Source organism: Natrix helvetica (assembly GCF_964273705.1).
Source record: "Natrix helvetica genome assembly, chromosome: 10".
In the NCBI taxonomy this organism is placed as follows: domain Eukaryota; kingdom Metazoa; phylum Chordata; class Lepidosauria; order Squamata; family Natricidae; genus Natrix; species Natrix helvetica.
In genome coordinates this window covers 19058069-19076441 of record NC_138561.1, presented here as the reverse complement: position 1 = coordinate 19076441, position 18373 = coordinate 19058069, and the positions used below count along the sequence as shown (strand labels likewise).

Here is an 18373-nt window from a genome sequence, read left to right as displayed (position 1 = left end):
CGCCCCAATGTAACGTGTGACTTTCTGTGCATGCGCAGACATGGTGCACGCTTACATTTGTGAATCTGTAGGGAAGATAAGTAAATACCACCGCTGGTGGGAGGGGTGGGGTGGGGAGGAGAGAAGAGGGGAGAGGAGAAGAGAGGAGAGGAGAGGAGAGAGAGAGGAGAGGAGAGGAGAGAGAGAGAGGAGAGAGAGAGAGGAGAGAGAGAGAGGAGAGGAGAGAGAGAAAGGGGAGAGGAGGGAAAGGGGAGAGGAGAGAGAGAGAGGAGAGGAGAGAGAGAGAGAGAAAGAGGAGAGGAGAGGAGAGAGAGAGGAGAGAGAGAGGAGAGAGAGAGAGGAGAGGAGAGTGAAGAGAGAGGAGAGGAGAAAAGAGGAGAGGAGAGGAGAGAGAGAGGAGAGGAGAGAGAGAGGAGAGGAGAGGAGAGGAAAGGAATTCAGAAGGAACTATTTTGATGTATGTACAATAAAAGACTATTGAGCTGGTAAAGTGAGGATATTTCTCGAGTGCGGGGGTAGCACTATATCCTGACAATTTCTTTCTCAAATGTTAAGCTCTTGGCATAAAAATGCACTCTGGAGTGGAAGTAATACCAGCTCACATGTGATTGTCAGATCTGACTAAGCGGGTGCTCTCGGGCTTGATGTGCAGACAAACACACACACAGCTGGGGTAGTCTAACACACCGCTCTTCTCATATGCAGGGAGCTGTCACACATGTGTCAAATACATCAAGCCACTTGCAGATTCCACCAAAATAAAACGGGGGGGGGGGAAAGAGGGGGTGTCTGGGGAAAGAGCAAGCCTGTTTCACCAACCGGTTGGTTGATAATGTGTTTATGCGCACTGCAATGCGCCTGGATATACACCACGCTTGCAAAATCTCAACGGATCAAGAGCTTTCAGAGACAGAAATTATTTCCTGGACAAAAATAACCATGGTGCAGATTTTTAAATGCACATTTAATGGGGTAAAGAGTGGCCTTTGTCCAAATTTATAAAAAAAAAATACTTTCAAATAACCAAGGGATGTGTTTAAACATTTTTTTTAATCTGCTCTTTTCACTTTTTTCCCCCCAAGTCTTTTTCTCTGTGTGTGCATTTACATATATAAAAAAAAATACTCTCTGTGCGGAAAATAAAAATAGAAAGGCGGGATTGCTTGTGAGATTGTCGGGTGGTGCGTTGTTGTGCTCGAAGTCAATGCTGACATGTTCAGGCATCCTTCGAAGGGTGTGCAGGAAATGAAAAAGAAGTTTTGTCTTAAAACCCAGAACAAAATTCAAAATTCAGGTGGCCGGTGGAGGGCACTCACGCATGCGTGGTGGAGCTGGCTGAGGCAACGACCTGCCTGCCCGCAAAGAGAGCACAATCATGGCCCTATACTATCTCCGACAAATGGTTGCCCAGCCTCTTCTTAAAAGCGTCCAATGTTGGAACATCTACAACTTCAATAGAAAGAACAGAGTCCAGTGTTAGGGTTGGTTCCCCCAGCAAATGCACTCCGCTTACACTGCTAATATTAGCCTAACAAGTGAAAAGATGTGTGAATCGTTATGTGTTGATTTACAGACAACAAGGAGTAAGTCTAGCTTCAGGATTTTGCTTTCCCCAGGAGGGCTTGTCTTATGTTAAAAAAAAAAAGATCCATTTATTTCACGCAAGAGCTAAAACTCCTCCTGGCACCCAAGTGTTTCATTTTCTTTCCCTCTTCCTCCTAATTGTCAAGACTATACAACACAGATGTTGCGTATCGTCCTGTCTGCTTGCCAGCATCCGAAATGGATGACTACCCTTCACCTGTGTCAACACAAACTTAATTGAAAGCCAAATTCCAGGTTTTGTAAGGTTTCCCCCAAAGGGAACAGTGCGGTCGCCCGATGGCTGCTCAAAAGCATCTATGGCAAAAGAAGGTGAAAAATGTATTGTTTGGGCAAACGACCAAAATTGTCTATTCTCAAATACCAACAAAGCACAGTGATGGGGAAAATTCAAGAAGCTGTATTAGAGCATCCATATGCCGGCCGATTCAACATTCACGTGGGCCACTAGGATTGACTTCGGTCTTGCTCAGCATGTTACATCTGTTGTAATGTGTAGGACCCTGATGGCAAACTATGGCACGCGTGAGAGAGGTGGCACACAAAGGCCTCTATGTGGGCACGGGTGCTGTCGCCCGCTGGTCTTCATGGGTGCCAGTATGTCTGAAAGCCACCTGAAAACGGTAAAAAACCAGCCCATTTTCCGGGCTGTTTTCCAAGGCGTTTTTGGCCCCAAAAATGTCCTGAAAACAGCCTGAAAAACAATCAAAACTGGGCAAAAACCAGGCATGAGCGTGCCAGCTAGCTGGTCTTCTGGGTTTCCGGTGCTCTGGCGCACTCACATGCATGCACATTCTGGTTTGGGCACTTGGTGCCGAAAAGGTTCGCCATCACTGGTGTAGGAGAAGGAGTGGCAAAAACTGGGGGCGGAATTAAAAGAGGCATGCGCCTAGAATCCCTACGTAGCCATGAGTAGACTAAGTAACCAATTCTGTTGTATTTAAATACAATGACAATAAAGTTTATACTTAAGTTCAAGTCCTCTTGAATTCTGTTCTGTTCTATTCTACTCTAACTAGGTTGGCATAAACTACTTTACAAGTCTGGTTAGTATAGCTTTCCGAAGATTCAGAATGAGATATCATCATTCATGTCAACCAAGAGACAGGTGTATCTTCTGCGTATGGTGGATATATTCTACTACTAAGGGCTGATGATGAACGTTATAAAGAAATCAAACTTTTCCAGAGTCCTTAATTCAATTCAAAGTTGCCCTACATCAGGATTGGGTAACTTTTAATGGTCCAAAGCTTGAACGGGTATGGTGATATCGCAAGATGGAAGGAATCAATCAATCGTGCATGTGAGGACAACTTAAGATTTCCATGTTTTCCTGGAGCTGCAAGTTCTTTGCGCGCTCACACATCCAGAGGTGTTATGCCTATTTTAGCACTTCTCTATAGTCCTCACGCGTTTTCCCACCTCAAAATTACAAAAACTCTTGACCTCAATTTTAGCAAGCATGGCCAGGAGTCTTTCTGGAAACTAGAAAAGGGAGCAGACTTTAAAAAGATGGGACATGTTTCTTTTGCCATATAAAAAGTGCCTTTGCCCCACCGGATGAGAATCAAGGAGACCGACTCCATCATACCTTTTATGAGTAATTCCACAGACCATCTGTGGCTTGCAAGAGTACTTAATTTACATCTTATTTTCAGATTAACAGATGAATCATGGTCACAAAACCAACATGTTGGGCATTCAACATTTAAGAGCTGTGGTGGCCCAGTGGTGAGAGTGCAGTACTGCAAGCTACTTCTGCTGACTGGCGGCTCCCTGCAATTCGGCAGTTCAAATCTCACCAGGCTCAAGGTGGACTCAGCCTTCCATCCTTCCGAGGTGGGTAAAATGAGGACCCGGATTGTTGGGGGCAAGAGGCTGATTCTGTAAAACACTTAGAGAGGGCTGTAAAAGCACTGTGAAGCGGTATATAAATCTAAGGGCTATTGCTGCTGCTATCCTCTCCTGCTTGTCTACAATTTTTGCAAACTAACCCACAGGTGTCCTGCTAACAAACCACATTCCCCCACAGTTGATTTAAAAGGGTGAAGTGCCTCAAGAATTCAATGAATACAAAGAAAAGAGTAGTTTCTCAGCAAATACCGGGCTCACTTTTTATTTATCTTCACACCAAAGAGTTCCTCGGGGATAATAAGCTTCGCAACTCTGGGGTGATGTCTGCTTTTGGCACACCGACAGATTACTATAATGAACTTCAAATGTACTTTTGTCAGGTTGGGATTGATAATGTTGCCTTGTGTGTACTTTGGGCCTCCTTGGTTGATCTGCTCAGCTCTGTAACTATTGAAATATACTTGCGCTGGCTTGTCTGATCGAAAGTCAATCAGGCTAATAACATGAGAACTATTCTGCATATTGAGATTCACCCAAGCTTGCAGGCGGAATCCATTACTGATTAACTTTTCCCGCATTGGTCTATAAATACCACTCTACCCGCTAACTTGTTCGGAGTGCAAATTTCTCAACAAGCTAAAGGGGAAGGGAAATTTCTGTACGCCCAGTCCTTGACTTACGACCACAATTGAGCCCAGAATTGAGGTTGCTCAGTGTGAGACCTTTGTTAAGTGGGTTTCGCTCCATTTTACAGCGTTTCCTTTCCACATTTGTTCAGGGAATCACCGGAGTTGTAAAATTAGTCCCACGGTCATTAAGTGAATCCACCTTCCCCGTTGTCTTTTGCATCTCAGAATCACGTGAACTTGGGACACCGCAATCGTGGTAGATATCTGAACCAGCTGTCAAGCTGTAAGTCATATGACCATGGAGCTGTACGTGTGAAAAATGGTCCCAAGTTACTTTTTTCAGTGATGTTGTAACTCCCAACCGTCACTAAATGAACTGTTGTAAGTCGAGGACTACCTGCAGTGAATAGAAGGCTGGACTAAAGAGCCCCCATCTAACTCTACAAGCCTGTGGTTCTACCATTTAAGGGCTTTGAGTTCTCTTTCTTCAGGTGGCCCTTACCCAAGAAAGATGCTTACTACACATTGACAGATTAACAGAGTTGGAAGGGACTTTATAAGTCATCTTGTCCAACCCCCCTGCTCAAGCAGGAGACCCTACCCCATTTCCAAAAAACAGCAGTCCAATCTCTTCTTGAAAGTCTCAAATGATTAAGCCCACACAACTTCTGAAGGCAACTTCTGTTCCATGGGTTGATTGCTCTCACTGTCAGAAAATTCCTCCTTATTTCTAGGTTGAATCTCTCCAGTTTCCATCCATTCTGGCCTTTGGGTGCTTTGGAAAATAAGGTTGGATCCCTTCCTCTCTGGGGCAGCCCCTCAAATATTGGAAGACTGCTCTCATGTCTCCCCTGGTCCTTCTCTTCACCAGACTAGCCATGCCCACTTCCTGCTACCGTTCATCGCATGTTTTAGCCTCCAGTCCCTTAATCATCCTAGTTGCTCTTCTCTGCACTCTTTTTAGAGTCTCAACATCTTTTTTATGGTGTGGTGACCAAAACTAGATGCAGTACTCTAGGAGTGGTCTTACTACAGCTTTATAGAGTGGTATTAGCACCTCACTTGATCTTGATTGTATCCTTCTGTTAATGCAATTTAGGATTGCATTGGCTTTTTTGGCTGCTGCTGCACACTACTGGCTCATATTTAGCTGGTTGTTCACTAAGACTCCAAGATCCCTCTTACAGTCACTGCTATTAAGCCTGGTTTCACCCAGTTTATATGTGTCCTTTGGGTTTTTCTTACCTAAGTGTAGGACTTTACTTTCCTCTACACTGCATTTCATTTTGTTAGATAGGGCCCAGTGTTCAAGTCTGTCAAGATCCTTCTGGATCTTGAGCCTACCAAGCTCAAGACTACCTATAGCAGGGGTCAGCAAACTGCGGCTCAAGAGCCGCATGTGGCTCTTTCCTCCCTCTGCTGCGGCTCCATCACCGGTCAGCACCAAAATTTTGAGAGGAACTTCCAGTGGGGCGGGGGGGGGAGAGAAGCACCGTGCGCCAGGAGAAGACTCTTTGGCAAAGGGAGGGTTTTCCAGTTGTCTCCACCATTGATAGGGCTTTCGGTTATGACAGGTAGAGGAAAAAGGACGCCGCGCTAGGAGGAGACTCTAAGGTGGAGGAACTGAACTTCCGGTCAGCTCCAGAACTGAACAGGGGGCTTCCGGTTAGGACCTTTGAGGCTCCCGGAGTTTTCTTTTCTGTGGGAAACGGGTCCAAATGGCTCTTTGAGTGTTTATGTTTGCCAACCCCTGACCTGTAGGATCAAAGTGGTGTGAAATTAACGGGATTATTTTCACCGGGAAAACATCTTCTGGCGATTCGCATGTCACCAACCTTACGAAACTGAATGACATCCGTAATGATCAGATGCTTTGTTTGGACCTTCCTGATTCCCCCGCTGCAATTCTTACTCGGATGCTCGGACCTTCCCATCCAAATGGAAAGTCAGCTGCATTCGTGACGGATCATCCCCAAATATTTGCCGACTCCAATCCTACGTTGGTATGTCTGGCAACCTTAAAAGGATGAACTCTTGGCAACTGCTGCCTGCGTTGATTTTGAATTCAAATGGCAAAACGAAATGAAACCTTAAGAAATGAACGCCCCCAAAGTTCACGCTCCGATTCCATCAAAGAAAAAATTCCCCAAATTCTTTACTGTTTTTTAAAAAAGCCTTGTCTTCTCCCAGTTGGGGGCATTTTTATACCAAGTCGCTTTTGAGGATCGTACTGAAGATGCTCGGTAGTCTAAGAATGCTAGGTGCTAAGTGCTACTGCCTCTGTCCACACCATTGGCTAAAGAGAAGATCAATAAGCAGCCAGAGCATTAAATCCCACATATACTGGCTGTCAAGCCCATTTCATAGTGCTCGAACATCTTCATAGTTACAAAATGGCTGCTTCCTGCAAAGTTTTTCATCTCCTCACCAGCGGGAAGCGCAATGTGAAGTCGTCCCAAGTTATCTCATCCATCGTGAATTAAATCAAGAAAATGCCTAACTTCACCGGGATAACTACACAGAATTCCCCCCCCCCAGAATAGAGAAAAAGAACATGCATTGGCCCTTCCTTTCTTTATTTGGGTTAAGAATCTGTGATCTGTTTTCTATCCGCAAGACTGCGAATCAACAGCATAATGGTTGGCTATGAGAATATGTTTTGGGTTTTGTTTATATCAAACTTTCTCATCCAGACGCTGCATCTGAATTTCTTGGAAATCCGGAACTGGGAACACAGAAGATCGCTCCCTCTCTCTCTCTCTCTTTCCTTCCTTTTTTTCTCTCTCCTTCCTTTTCTTTCTGTCTCTCTCTTCTTTTCCTTCCTTTCTCTCTTTCTCCTTCCTTCCTTTTCTTTTTGTCTCTCTCTTCTTTTCCTCCCTTTCTTCCTTCTTTCTTTCTTCTTTCTTTCCCTGCAAATGCAAGTAGATAAATAGGTACCACTTTGGTGGGAAAGTAACAGCGTTCCATGTGCCTCAGGATATAATCATGCTGGCCACATGACCACAGAAATATCTTCGGACAGTGCTGGCTCCCTCGGCAAAGAAACAGAGATGAGAGTTTCCCGCTAGATCAAACACAACTGGACAGGGAAATTGTTTATCTTAAAGAGATATATGGGTATATTGCAAAGCTATAGGAACAAAAACTTGCATGTCTGAATGTGCTTCCTCCCTCCCTTTATCTTCACTTAAACTAGGAAGGGGCGCATAATTTATTTATCTTATTTTCTTGACTTAGACCTCCTTTATCTGAATTCATTTTCTTCTTTCCTTCCTTCCTTCCTTCCTTCCTTCCTTCCTTCCTTCCTTCCTTCCTTCTTGTTTAGTCTCCGTGTTTGTGGGAATGGGAAGTAAATGCTTTTAACTGCTGTAACTTTAATTATTGACCACATGCTTCCAAGGCATTAATTAATTCAGCAACACTTCTGAACTTTGGAAGTGGAGCAAAGTTAAATACCGCTCCAAGATTGTAATAGGACGCAAACTGCTACTGTGATTCTTGTATCTGGTAAATATTTTTTTGAAGGCCAACCTGAACCATCCAGGAGCTATCCAACGTTGAACTAGACCTCAACAATTTTTAACTTGGGATCAGTGGAAAAACCACATCATTTATTTCCAGGCAAATCCAGGTCAATCTATTGGAACACCTGGATGACCTGAGAGCATAAAGCAGGATGGAGGTAACTTGGGAAGACCAAAAGATCTTTACCGAATTGGCATGACTAAACGCCAAAGGCGCACGCAACGCTGTTCCCTTCCCACCAAAGGTGGTTCCAAACTTGCATTTTTTACATGCTTTTGAACTGCTAGGTTGGCAGAAGCTGGGACAAGTAATGGGAGCTCACTCCATTACGTGGAGCTAGGGATTCGAACTGCCGAACTTTCTGATTGACAAGCTCAGTGTCTTAGCCACTGAGCCACCACGTCCCTTAAGAGATGGTTGACCGTACAAATGGATCACCTAAAATAAACATAAACAAAATGGCAAGGAAACCTGCACATTCTTGGTGAAGAGAGATCCTTCAGGACAGAGTGAAAAACTCAGAAATTGCTAAATGTAGAATAAATTACAATGCAAAGGAAGACACTTGCACATATACACATACATGCCCCTTTGGCCATCTCATTATGAAGTAAGTGCCAGAACATCACATTCCACTCAAGCAAATTTCCTTGAAATACATTCTCATCAAATTAAATAAGAACTAGTAAAGCGGGGGGGGGGGGGGAAGAGAGAAAAAAAGCAGAATTCTCTGTGTAACTCTTAACTGTTAAAGTCAGAACATACTTCCATAATACAGTCAGCCTATGAAGTCCTTCTCCAGTTTTAATTTCAATATCAAGTCTATATAAGATCTAAACTATTGGTCAATTGCAAAGGGGAGGGAATTTCTTCATGATTTAAAGAAAAGGGGTTGGATAAAATTCAAAAATAAAAATAAGGGGCGCGATGGCTTAGGGGCTAAGCTTGTTGATCAGAAAAGTTGGCAGTTCGGCGGTTCAAATCCCTAGTGCAATGCAACGGAGTGAGCTCCTGTTACTTGTCCCAACTTCTGCCAACATAGCAGTTCGAAAGCATATAAAATGCAAGAAGAAAAATAGGAACCACCTTTGGTGGGAAGGTAACAGTGTTCCGTGCACCTTCGGCGTTTAGTCATGCCAGCCACATGACCATGGAGATGTCTTCAGAGAGCGCTGGCTCTTCAGCTTTCAAACAGAGATGAGCACTGCCCCCTAGAGTCGGGAATAACTAGTGCATATGTGCAAGGGGAACCTTTACCTTTACCTAAAATGCTAGGATCACAAATCAGTACTGTAAGTCATACAAAATTGAAGAATGCGTTTGGAGAACTTCGAAATCACACCGCTTTTCAGTATCCAAGATGATAGAAAAGGAGGTAGAAAGTTAACCTTCCTACAAATAAACCTGCTAAATCCTAAATAATTTCCCTTTCTGGGGCATTTGCTATCAAAATAAACTAATTGAAAATGAAAAGTGCAACAGGACTTTAGAATCTTAAAAGGTTTCCACGTAATTTTAAACGACTTATAGAGTCGACATAGTACCATTCCTTGTTTATTTTTCTTTTCTTTTCACCCATGTTGAAAAATTAACCCCTCTGCATTTTGGACCATCTTCCCCATCCTTTTACACAAAAAGCCCAAACTTCGTTTGCGTTAAGACTTTGTAAAACTTCCAGGAAGAGGTTAATGTACACCCACGCGAAAAATAACAGTGTCATACAGGCCTTTGGTTCTGACTTCATTTTATTTACAGAATGCGCAATCTGTCACGTACAAAAACATCGGTGGAGAAATGTGAGGTGGTATTAAGTGCTCCTGTTAGTGAGAAATTCTGCTAATTATTATACCAAATAAGCTGAGTTAACAGTCCAGAGCTGTGAGAGGAACATGTTTTGGGGCATTAAACGACTTCCTTGGATGGAGATGAATATATTACGCTATGCCCTTTAACAATAAAACAGTATTGCTGACACCTTTAAAGATCTGGAGTATTGTGTAGAAGGCCTAAAGAATTGATAAAGCAAAGTTTCAATGCCACCTAGTGACATGCTAAGAAACTTCAACCTCTACACTGAAAGGCCCATTTAGACAGAGAATGTGCCTCAGTGGCTAAGATGCTGAGCTTGTTGATCAGAAAGATTGGCAGTTTGGCGGTTCGAATCCCTAGTGCTGCGTAACGGAGTGAGCTCCCGTTCCTTGTCCCAGCTTCTGCCAACCTAGCAGTTTGAAAGCAGGTAAAAAATGCAAGTAGAAAAATAGGAACCACCTTTGGTGGGAAGGGAACAGCATTCCGTGCACCTTTGGCGTTGAGTCATGCCGGCCACATGACGACGGAGAACGTCTTTGGACAGTGCTGGCTCTTCGGCTCTGAAAAGGAGATGAGCCCCGCCACCCAGAGTCGGGAACGAAAAGCACTATGCGCGAGGGGAAACTTTACCTTACAATCAAGGATGGAATCACAAACTACTGACATTGTCATGGACACAACATGGAGAAAGATGGACTGAAACACGAGACTTGGATTTTCTCTCTGACTCGAGATGATACAGGATAGCTTTGCCCAACACAATCTAGTTCAGAAGTCTACATCATAGAAGACACGCTAACTAGGAAACACTAGATATTGAAATCAATGTATCTAGATACCAACAAGACATGTGGTAGAGTGATGTATAGGAATTATCCTGAATTTCACAAGAGTTAAGACAGGCAATCAAGAAATCTTCTAAGTTTCAGACACCAGTGGCTATCAACCCCAACCAACATGGCCAAGGTCCAAGGGTCCATACTAAGCTACAGTCCAAAACTACAAATTAGCCATGACATGCAAGAATGCACAATCAATGGAGTTCCACCTATGATTCATGTCTCGTAAATGACTTGTGCTCCGCAGCCTATGGTATTAATTAAGATTTAACTTCAATTATCACATCTACACCCCGAGTTGCTCTGAGATAGAATCACACGCTGGCAAAAGTCGATCAGATGATGAGAGAAACTGAACGGAGAAACATGGCGTTGTCTGTTTATGTCTCTAAAAACATCATGCATGAGAAATTAACCCAACATTTAGACTGTTCAAAGCATAATGGTAGCTTAGATTAGAGAGCTGAAATTACTACTGGAAAGGACATTATGTTTCCCCCAATTCAAAAAAAAAAAAAAAAGTCAGCATTTGTTATAAACATCAAACACACAACCAAATTCTAGAATAGATTGTATATAAAATCATATATCCTATGATTTTTCTCTTTTATTGACAAAGGACGTTAAGCAATAAACATGTCATTTTGTTTCAGTATTAACAAACGTTTACTTGTACAACATGTGAGGACATTAAATTCAATCAGGTTTATTGCACGAAAGACAACATTACACCTTTTAAAAGTAACAATAAAATACCTATTCACATTTCATGTTTCTTTGGTATCCGTTTTCTATAAATCATCATTCTCACATGGTTTATAGAACTCATTTCCTCATCTTTTATTCTCTGTTCAGATTGACCATAAAGATAGCTTTTTATGATGCATTTCCAATACATATTGTGCTTTCCAATACTCTGAAAAAGCATTTTCGGGCAATATTGACAATATGGTCAGACTGAAGCTAACTTATTAATATTACTAAAAATGCTTTAACAGGCATTGTATTAATTTTGGTACAAAAATGACAAGAAGACAACATTTCCCACTAAAACTATCGCGCCCCAAAACTCCTTTGAATGCTAATAATTGCAATAGCACTTAAGACTTATATGCCACTTCATAGTGCTTTACAGCCTTCTCTAAGCGGTTTACAGAACCAGCCTATTGCCGCCAACAATCTGGGTCCTCATTTTACTGACCTCGGAAGGACAGAAGGCTGAGTCAACCTTGAGCTGGTTCAGAACGAACCGCTGGCAGTCGGCCGAGTTAGCCTACGCCACCACGGCTCTTACAACATACTAGTTCAAATATCCAGCAAAAAAGCACCGATTCCATATTAGATTTCTGAGAACTGTACTCTTCAAAGTTAGTTGTTTAAGTTGTATGTGCTTTTTAAATTATTTCTGATTTTTAAAAATTATATTCTTGTCATTTTGAGGGAAAGTTAACATTTTTGTTTATTTTTACGTAGCGGAATGCTAATTTAACTGTATATATATTTATAGTTAAAATGCATAGTACAAATACTCATGGATTTGAGTCTACTGCAGTGATGGCTAACCTGTTCCGGACCGAGTGCCCAAAGCATGCAAACCCTCAAAATACAATGAGCCCCTCGTGCATGTGCGTGCAACCCCCCCCATATGCCCCCCCCGCATCCACATGTGACCCCCTCTGCACGCCCCACCCCTTGTGCATACATGCACAGCTCCCCACTCATGCCACAACTTCCCCACGCACATGCGCAGCAGAGACCCGAATGCCAGGTAGGTGGCGGGAGGCACAAACGCAAGCGCAGTGGAATTGAACTGGGGCGACGGCTCGCTTCCTATCAGAGAGGCGCTGCATGCCACCTCTGGCACATGTGTCATAGGTTCGCCATCATTGATCTACTGTATATCCAGCTGTACATTGATGGAATTGAATAACATGGCTTCAATTCTTGAACTATCCGTCTCAATCTTCAAGTGTCCCTTAATACCAAATGAGTTTCTTTTTGTGACCCATTCCTTCTTCTAAAACCTACTAGTCTCCTCGTTATTCTAGGAAGAAAATCTCAAAAAAAAAACAAAAAACACCACCAAGCCAACTGTGCTGCATCTGAACGCTGCTCAACTTAACAACAAGCACACCAACTCCTGCCAAGAACTTGCTCAGGGTGTAAATATTTAATGTTAATACCGTCCTTCACTCAGTGCTCACATTGTCTGATCAAGCATCTCTCTCTGTCTCTTAGACGCACCAGAGGAAGGAACACATTTTCCCAGTCGCGCAAACTCTAGCTTTCTCTGCTTAAGTTCTTTTGAAGTTCAATAATTTAGGAATGGCTGTGTGTGTCAGGGCCGGCCCCGTTCCCTGTAATGCCACAACTGCAGACTGCAGGAAATTGTCCAATGGATCTTGTTGATGAAAGAAAAAGTAATGGTTCTTCTAGTACAATGAGGTTATTGTTAGTTGTGAAGTTGTGTCTGGCCCATCACGACCCCATGGACAATGTTCCTCCAGGCCTTCCTGTCCTCTACCATGCTCCGGAGTCCATTTGAGCTCACGCCGACTGCTTCAGTGACTCCATCCAGCCACCTCATTCTCTGTCGTCCCCTTCTTCTTTTGCCCTCAATCTTTCCCAGCATGAGGCTCTTCTCCAGGGAGTCCTTCCTTCTCATCAGGTGGCCAAGGTGTTTGAGTTGCAACTTCAGGATCTGGCCTTCTAAAGAGCAGTCAGGGTTGATCTCCTCTAGGACTGACCAGTTGGATCGCCTTGCAGTCCAAGGGAGGTACAATGAGTTACCATGCCAACGAAATGTCTGTCTTTAGCAAATTTGGCACGGATTCATTTCCAATGTCAAGGTAGTAAACAAGAGGTGATACTTGCCAGTTCTCTGAACTAATCAAAATTTCCGCTACTGGTTCTCCAGAACCTATTAGAACCTGCTGAATTTCACCCCTGGTTCTTAGTTAGTCCACTGGTCAATCGGGTCCACCTCTCTGCAATTCCCACCAATGACCAACCTAATGTTTTCAGAAAACCCACAAGTAGAATGTACACTTTAACACCTCAAGACTTCAATTCTCAGAATTCTTCAGCCAGACATGTTGGCTGGGGAATTCTGGGAATTGAAGTACGCAAGTCTTAATGTTTCCAAGGTTGGATACCCCTGGGCTGAAACATTCCGGGAGTTGAAGTCCACAGGTCTTAAAGTTGCCAAGGTTGGACACCTCTGCTGTAGACATTTCCAACTGTTTGCCTCAATGAGTTCCATTTAGCCCCCATTATTAATATTCCCTGCGAGATACCTTCACCTTCATAGCTTTCCCTATACCTTTGTCCAAGCCAACAAAGAAAGCTCCATTAGTCAAAGCTGAAGTGTTACTTCTCTGCTTGAACACTGCGTGCGAGTCCTTGGCTGCTCGCTCGAATCTGCTGGGAACGAGCAGCCTCCTTCTGTGCTTTCCAAATAGCTACATCTTGCAAGGAGATTTTTTTTTATTAGCCATCTCCCACCCATCTCAGTGTAAGATTTCCTACACCTCCCTACTCACCGGGGACATCCCTCATTGAGCACTAACCCTTCATCCCCAACCTGGCATTGCTAAACATAAATTGCATTTTGTGGTAGCCCAAAGGTGACACAGAGAGGAGAGAATGATAAACAAGGAATAAACGCAAGGGCCATTTGGGTGAGACCAGGATTACAGTCCTATTAATCTTGCGTGTAGTCACTGGGCTGCAAAGAATTACTTCGTCCAGCCTATGTTATACACGGCAGACAATAAAGGTAAGGCAGGAAAGATCCATCTCCTGCTTGTTTTGCATTTCAGTGTCTAAAAAGACCATTCCTGGACATTTTGGAATGTGGTATTCTCCCCACGTCCCTCACTGAAATTAATAGATGCCAAAGTATATCTCAAGAGTATAATCTGTCCTGACGCATGGTGGTAGAATTGTTCATTGGCTAAAAGATGACCAACTCCTCAGGACCACATGGACCGTAGTGTTCTGACTTAGGCTTCACAAAATCACCAAGCAGACTCCTTGCCCCAACAAAACCCTTTTTATTAAGCTAATGTGAATTCCTCTCATTCCCATCCAGCAAAGTCCCGGCAAACAAGTCTTTCAAGGGTGAATTTACAGCCACAGACCTTATCAGGCTTGGAGAGCTGCCAGGCCGATACCTTCCAAACGCAACGCTGTACCAGAAAATACTTGGCAAGGAGACTCTGAGAGTCACGAACAAATCTTCATCTAGTGAAGCGAACTAATTGTCTCCTGCAAACTAAAAAAGGAGCAAAAGGGGAGTGGAGTTTGCAGGAGACAATTAGTTTATTCCTTCATTCTTGCCAAGTATTGTGGATTCTGAAAGATATCGGCCCTGGACATTCTCCAAGCCTGATAAAGGTCGGTCATTGTGAAGTATCTTGAAAGATTGTGGGCAGGGTCTTTGCTGGAGAGGAATTCACTGTAAATTAAATAAAAGGGGCTTATTGGGATGAGGACTCCGCTTCATGCTGCTGTGGAAGCCTAGATCAGAACAACTTGGCTCTACATCTGTGATATATAAACCCCATTGAAACTAGAGGTCATTATGGAAACTGTAGCCCAGAATGTTGTTGATCATGGACAACTGGTTCCCTGAAACAACCCAAAACTCCCCCCAGTTAGCCAGGCAAATACTTTTGGGAAGTTCACACCTATCCTGCGATGACAACACCATTTGATGAACCACAAACAGTGGATAACGAAAGCGGGAAGCTAACTGTCTCCCAACACCCTCAATTTTCCTTCGCCGCCTTGAAGGCCCATTACAGAGAAGATGTTCTGCTGAGCATCTACGTAAAGAAACACCTGTCACAATCCGGGATGCAAATTTAATTATTTCAAGGTAAAATATTCCATCTCGTCCCCAAAAAGAGAGAGAGAAAGAAAAAGAAATTGCACCAGTAAACAAGCACTACAATGCAATCAGGTGTCAGCGATGTATTTGATCTCGCGGAAAAATATGTCACAAATCACTGGCAAAAAAGTGGGTCGGCGCAGACAACAAAGAGGGAATCTGTCAGTGGACCAGGTCGCTCGCACGAGTTTGCCTATTAGCACACCAGATCTTTCTGCTCCTGTCTCTTGACGTCCTTTTCAAAAAAAAAAAAAAAGATAAACCAACAACCTGACAGTGTGTTGTTAGCTTTGTGTTTGATGTGATTTTGCTACAGTAAGCAGAAATCAGGGGGAGGAAAAAGCACTGAAGTGAACAACTGGTAGACAAACTCTAAGAAAGGCTGAGACACACCAAGAAAATGGCAGAGATGACATCAAATGCCTCTTTACTTGCTTACGGCAAGCTACTGTTTACAATACCGTTCCTTTCTCCCTTTTTTTAAGTGCCTTTTTTTTTAAGCTCAAGATGCAAAAGGCGATGCAGAAAAAGGTGACTTTTTCTCTCGCAGTTGAAAAAAGGTGCTAAAATTTCCCTGGTTTTTTTTGTTCGTTTGTTTGCTGTTGTTGTTGATCCCAAACACCTTTACGGATGTTGTCTTGCAAAGAAAGACGCCCATTTTTAATTCCTCTGTCCCATTCTTTGCCTACAGAGGCTAAGACAAAAATTAAAGGAGGGACGTACAAGGGAATGGACCAAGAGGTACGGTATTTTGGGGCAGACGGCGTTCCGAGATGCAAAAGAAGAGATGGAGTTAATTTTAATGTTGGGGATGACTCACACTTTTCCCTAGGATATTGTTGAGTTTGGTTCTTGTGTGTTGTGGAAAGCCAGCTGTTGTGGCTTATTAAACTAAGCTCTAACGGGTCCTATGATCTGCTTCTATTACTCTACTTTGTACAGATAGGAATGTGTGCATGTCTTTGGCAGCTCACACTAAGATTTTATGAAAATTTATTGTACTTTAATACGAGCATAACTTTCTCTCCAAATTTGCAATAAGAACAGTAAACCGATTGCTAGTATTAGAATGTTTATTTCTTTAAATATTATGTCTCTCTGTCTCTCTGTCTCTCTCTCTGTCTGTCTGTCTGTCTGTCTGTCTGTCTGTCTGTCTATCTATCTATCTATCTATCTATCTATCTATCTATCATCTATCTATCTATCTATCTATCTATGTATCTATCTATCTATCTATCTATCTATCTATCTATCTATCTATCTCACTGCCAAAATGCTATGGCCATGAACAAGCTTGGCCATGTTTATGCAAAGCTTAGATTATGCAATCACTATTTTTGATGTGCCAGAATCAGCGAGATTTATGTAGGTGGATTCAACCATTTGGCAAAGTCAGGTGGATGAAAAGAAGCATAAAAAGGGCAAACATATTTGATCTCATATAAGTAGCATCTCTCAAGCAATGTCTGAGAAGGTACCTTGAAAAGTGGCCCTTGCTTTTTCCTTCCTTCCTTCCTTCCTTCCTTCCTTCCCAGAGAAAGTAAAATGGAAGAATATCCTGCCACAGTTTAGGTTTACAACCCCATGTTACCTATTATGAAAATTTCAGCCTTCAGAGTATCCATACACCATTCATTCCACACCATCTCCTTGGCCAAAGACAGTTACAACAATATATTTTGCTTTTTCGAGAAATCAAGTGTACAGAGTGGAGAGAGAGGGAGAGGGGATGGGAAGAGGAAGAAGGAGACAGAGAAAGAAACAGAGAAAGAGAGAGGAAGGGGGGAGGGAGGGGGAAGAGAGATGGGGAGAGATGGGGAGAGGAAGGAGATAGAGAAAGAGACAGAAACAGAGAAAGAGAAAGAGAGAGAAAGGAAAAGGGAGAGGGAGGGAAGAAGAGAGAGAGATGGGGAGAGGAAGAAGGAGACAGAAAGAGAGAGAGGAAAAGAGAGGGATAGAGGAATAGAGAGATGGGAAGAAAGAGAAAGAGATAGGAAGGGAGAGAAGGAGGGAGAGGGAGGGAAGAGTATATCTTGCTCAGTGATGTGATTTTGGATGAATTTCCCTTATTCATACAAAGCCATACCACTGTAGGGAGACAATGCTTCCTTGGTCTGGAACAAGCTTTTTCTCACTTCCCAGATGCTCCCTAAGCTGAATTCATTACTAGCTGAAATGCCGGTTCTATTTATCCCTTCCGGTGGAAATTTAAGCATTACACAAATGTTGCCATTTGCTGCATTATAAAACCTGCATATATAAAGACAAGGATGGTATTAACATGAAGGCATGGGGGGAATGGAAAGTGCTGAATTGCAGAATAGCCTCTGAAGCAAAGCAAATGGGGCGGGCAGAGAGCATAATCCCCTCTATTACTCAGAAACATTTGCAAATGAGGAAATTTCCAAGAGACGTATTGAGTAATAATGAAAGAGCCGAGGCGATAACTGTAACCATCTATCTACTTTATAATCACGCTCTTTATATATTGGAAAGAAACTAACCTGCCATTTTTCACCGCTGTATTAAAGCTCTATATGGGTGTGTTTGTGCGTAGTCTCTCTCTCTCTCTCCTTCTCTCTCTCTCTCTTTTTATCATAAAGTGTAGATAGTGATAGATAGATAGATAGATAGATAGATAGATAGATAGATAGATAGATAGATAGGTAGGTAGGTAGGTAGGTAGGTAGGTAGGTAGGTAGGTAGGTAGGTAGGTAGGTAGGTAGGTAGGCAGGCAGGCAGGCAGGCAGGCAGGCAGGCAGGCAGGCAGGCAGGCAGGCAGGCAGGCAGGCAGGCAGGCAGGCAGGCAGGCAGGCAGGCAGGCAGGCAGGCAGGCAGGCAGGCAGGCAGGCAGGCAGGCAGGCAGGCAGTATGATTATTAGATGTTAGTTAGTTAGTTAGACAGACAGAGAGCATGATTATAGATAGATGTTAGTTAGTTAGTTAGTTAGATATATAGACAGACAGGCAGCATGATTATAAATAAATGTTAGATATATAGATAGATATATAGATATATAGATAGACAGACAGAGTATGATTATAGATGATAGATATATAGGTAGATATAGACAGACAGAGAGACAGACACACACACACACACAGGTAGTCCTCAACTTACGGCAGTTCATTTAGTGACCGTTCACAGTTACGACAACACTGACGAAAGTGATTTATGGCCATTTCTCACCTTTGCAAAAAATGCCAGTCTCCCCATGGTG

At 43.0% G+C, this 18373-nt stretch overlaps 1 protein-coding gene across 3 annotated transcripts in view; it reads right to left on the bottom strand.

Moving 5' to 3' along the window:
• Nucleotides 1-18373, bottom strand: part of FTO (FTO alpha-ketoglutarate dependent dioxygenase) — a 159518-nt gene that overhangs the window by 130156 nt on the left and 10989 nt on the right. The gene's annotated exons all lie outside the window — the stretch shown is intronic.